The sequence below is a fragment of the Mus caroli genome, chromosome 19 (assembly GCF_900094665.2).
Source record: "Mus caroli chromosome 19, CAROLI_EIJ_v1.1, whole genome shotgun sequence".
In the NCBI taxonomy this organism is placed as follows: Eukaryota; Metazoa; Chordata; class Mammalia; order Rodentia; family Muridae; genus Mus; species Mus caroli.
The window spans coordinates 37,579,145-37,583,462 of record NC_034588.1 but is presented as its reverse complement, the minus strand read 5'-3'; the positions used below and the strand labels follow the sequence as shown (position 1 = coordinate 37,583,462).

The following is a 4,318-nucleotide window of genomic DNA, read 5'->3' as shown; positions in this document are numbered from 1 at the left end:
AACTCACTTTGTAGACCAGGCTGGCATCGAACTCAGAAATCCACCTGCCTCTGCCTCCCGAGTGCTGGGATTAAAGGCGTGCGCCACCACGCCCGGCTCCAGGACACCAGTCTTAATTCTCAACAGATTCTCCAGTTCCTTTTCTAACTTCAAGTAGATAAGCATTAATCATAATGTAAATGAAATATATTGTTTTTCTTTAGGTGCACTGACTAGCACTTGCCAAATTAAGGCACAGACTCTAGCTATTTATAGAGCTTTGAAACCTGTTTCTACCATATTTGTATTTATTGATCATTATCCAGAAGCCCTTAATGCTATCTCTAGATTTAGCATGACATATTAAAATCATCTTTGAACTCTGATAAAACATTCAACAAATATGAAACCCAAAATTAGTCTTTTACTTACATTAAAATAAAAACTTCTGGAGAAATTCCTTTTATTTTGGCCAAAAATAAAACTCTAAAGTAACTTTGAAAATTAAGAGATCCAAAAATAAAACTCTAAAGTAACTTTGAAAATTAAGAGATAGGCAACCATTCAGTCTATTTAATCCAATATTAAAACGTGAACTTACTACTTAATAAATCTATCTACTCAAGTGCTCCAATCCATACCTTTCTCCCAGGAACAAAGGCACACAACTTAATGCCTGGACAATGCCACAATCAGGTACAGTGATCAAGAGATGATATCTAGAAATGAAAATGAAGATTTAAAAATTTTGACAGCAAAAACAAAATGCTTTTATCCTGGTCATTTACAGTTCATATTTAAGTAAGGAATATTAGTTTTTAAGTTCCTCCGTACTTGGGGCATAAGCATACAATTGATACCCAGTGATATAACTCATGTAAAACAAAAGTCACATCTCCAAGAATCTAATACAAAAGCATCATTTAATAGAATAAAAGGAAAACTCGTCTTGCCCTATCCTAATCGCAAAAGCAGAATTAGTATTGCACCTGATTCTGAACCACTTATCTGCCCACTACAAAAGCCTACTGACAACAGTAATGCTCAAGGCTGGTATCAACATCCCACTGCCTATGAATGCGAAGCCTATAGAAATTAATAGACTATACATGAGGGCAGACAACTGATAAACATTTCAAATTTTCTCTGAACCCTTTTCTGTATCTAATTGACAAAACCCTTTTAAATAGAGCACCTGAAGAAACGCAAGATTAAAATCTTGAACTTAAAGAAAAACCAGAAAAGTAGTTAGACTGGTCATATTAAGTGTTCTCTACAGGGCACAATGCTTCAATGAGAGTAAGCCCCAAAACTTGCAATAAAAGTACATTAAAAGGGCATTGTAAGGTTTTGTGGGTGTTTTCAATCAAACTATATTTAGATAGAAAGTTTCTCATTCAAAATATTTCAAAATACAGCAGCTTTTGGAACCACACTGTACTACTTCCAGAAAAGATATCATAAAATGTGAAGGTGGTTATGATAAAAACCTCCAGTATTTAAGTTTATTTGCTATGACACAGTCATTGTAGTTGCTATCCTTTTATCTTTTCAAACATCTGACATATAATGTTTGAATTGGTAATTATGATTTGGAAAAAAAAAATCCAGTAAAGAGTAAGGTCTATTATGCTTACCTACCCCATAGAAAGCCAACACCCCTCAAGTGCTAATACGAATTGCCCCTTTTGAATTTCTAAAGAAAAATACAGCTTTGTTGAAGGATAATTAACAGATCTGCAGCTATAACTTTAAAAATGTTAGGGAATTTCAGCAAGTCACCTTAAATGCTCTCTATTCATTCTGACCATACAAACTTTAGAGCACACTCAAATCAGACCTCTTTTGCTGGGAAAAAAAGCAATTCAATTATTATTAGTAAAATGTGCCTTTAAAAAAACAGACTTTCAAATAATTACGTTCCTACCACGCTGTGAGTTGTTTTTACATTACATCCCTGAGATAATCACAGACAGTTCAACATTTTCATGAATTCCTTAAAAACTGACACCTTTCCCCATTTTCAAGACTTTTGAAAAAAATAATTTACAAAAACTAAAATAACCCAAATTTAAACCTGAAGCGAAAACTGACCCTTAACTTTTGTTTTCTAAACTTTTAAGTTACATCTGTTCCATTGGTCTAGATAAGAGTTAAATCACATATCATCTTATGCATTCAGACCCAATACTTTTGAGTTACCAAAGCCATCTAACTCAAGATACTACCCACTTAACAAAGAGGACACCATGTTAAGAACAGATTCAAGATGGACCCTACAAGTGGGGAAAAAAAAAAGCCCGTGACAAAGAAATCCATCTGCCACTGGGTGTGGTTGGGGGGGGGGTGCGGTCTACAAAGAGGACCACTTTCTTGCCCAACTCTGAGGGCGCGCAGTGCGTGCGCCAAGAGCGGGGAGTCTCTGCAAGGAAGAACCCCCAATAGCCATAGACTGGGCCCATAGTAGGGATGCCGTCGAGGCGGGCCCGCGAACCTACAGCTCGAGGGGTGCGGACTGACGGCTGCCCAGCCCGTCTCCACCGGGCGCGGAACCCGACGAGCGATGGCTTCGCGCGCCCAACGCCCCCGCATCGCCCCCAAAACGCCGCGCCCGATCCGCCCCTTTCCCCGGAGTTCCGCTGCCCCTCGGACGCGCGGAAGTACACGGTCGCCGAGCCAAGCGCGCGCGCCCAAGTCCTAGACTCTGAGACCGTGGGGGAGTTCTTAGGGACAAACTTACAACCAGCCCAAGCCGAGACGACAATGACCAGCCCTAAGAGCTAGCAAGAGCCCCGGGTTAGAAACCAAGGACTTCTCTAGAAAACTTTGCGGCAAGTTGGCCGGAAGCGCTGAATGGACGGGACTATTTAATGTGAGCTTCCTAGCGCAAGAGGCGGATCCCCCCCAAGACCATTTGGGGGGGAACCCTAGCACCCCACGATTTCGCCCTTGGCCCCTTGCCGTCTCTCTGTGCGTCCCGACATCCTAACTGGTCTTGGCGGCTCCGCACACAGGGAATACCTGCTGTGGTCCCCATTGCCTGCGAGTCCCAGATGGCGGCCATTACCCCTCCATCCGGGTACTGCCGGAAAGCCGAGCGCCGCGCTGCCGGCAGCTCACGCTGCGGCGGAGGGATCCGCGCTGCACCTGAGGCGAGCGGAAGAGAACGGCGACCGGAAGGGCCCCCGCCTCAGCCTCCCGAGAGTAGGCCATGGCGCTGAGTCCACGGCTGACCTCGCCATACTGCGTCCCGCCTCACCGCCCCCTGTCTACTCACCAGCCGCGGGGATCTTACTGCGGGGGGAAGAATGGGGAAAATGGCTACCGTCCTTTCCCAAGTAGACACCAGAAGTAGGAACTGGTGTGCTTGGCAAGCCTTGGTTGACAGGAAATGGCCTCAACCCAGAGGTTTTAGCCAGCCCCCATCTTAGCAAATGGCGTGTTCCCTTTACTTACTCGGATCACGCGAGTTGTGGTATCCCTTGACGTCCCAGTGGTTGGACGAAGCTGCCACCCAAAGCTCTGGCCCACGAGGGAGCCAACCCTGAGCTCCAGAGCAGCCCCACGCACAGGCTACCTGTGAGGGACACTCGTCTCTCCCGCCGCGACACGACCTCCTCCCACGGCACGGAGGACTCGTCTGAGCGAAGGAAGTCCTCTCAGCGAAGGAAAACCCTCGCACGCCCCTCACAGACTCAAAAATGGGATCCTTGCCCCCAAGAAAAGAATCCTTCCCCATCCCACACAAGAGTCGTACAAAGTTCAAACGTGGCTCCTCTCTTTCAGAACGGTTCAGAAGCCTACTAATCTCACTTGGTAAATAATTACCTCCCTTAAAAGAAAAAAAAGGATAAAAAACACACGTGGAAGCACTGTGGAAACGGCCGCCGTCAAAAACACGAGGCGGAGGGATATAGCAAAATATAAAAGATCGAATCTGAGAATTTTGGCTTCAACTGTGGGGTTTTTTTTGGGGGGGGGTATGCGTGGGGGTAAGGGGTAACCCAAATAACTCCTGACACGCACAAATTTTTCTTAAAACCAGTTTTAAAACTGTTAAGAATTTTCCATTTTCTTAGGATATGCTTTTGAACGCATTGACCTGTGCCACACGGACTTTACCCTTTAAATTAAAAAAAAAAAAAAAAAATAGGAATAAAACACACACGGAGAACCCTTAGTTTTGGGTGGTTTGTACAACAGTCCTAGAAGCGACAAGCTGCAATTCACACTAGAAGTACAAACATAACTATAAAAGTGAAGGTGAAATCTATTAATATCAAAAGGGCATATTTATAATCTATAATGATGTTTGCAAAATAGATTTTCATGGAGGCGG

General features: G+C 44.0%; 1 protein-coding gene across 4 annotated transcripts in view; it reads right to left on the bottom strand.

Annotated features, from left to right (window-relative positions):
- Znf518a (zinc finger protein 518A) overlaps positions 1–3,572 on the bottom strand; it is a 24,442-nt gene extending 20,870 nt beyond the window's left edge. Inside the window, exons 1-2 of one of the 4 annotated variants that reach the window (XM_021152278.2) lie at positions 3,436–3,572; positions 621–698 (exon numbers count right to left, since the gene is read on the bottom strand). The gene's annotated coding sequence lies outside the window, so the exon portion shown is untranslated. Of the gene's footprint in view, positions 1–620; positions 699–2,477; positions 2,558–2,719; positions 2,976–3,000; positions 3,096–3,435 lie in introns of those variants that run through there. The other 3 variants (XM_021152277.1, XM_029472724.1, XM_029472725.1) reach the window with 3 other exon arrangements.
- Positions 3,573–4,318: the final 746 nt, after the last annotated feature.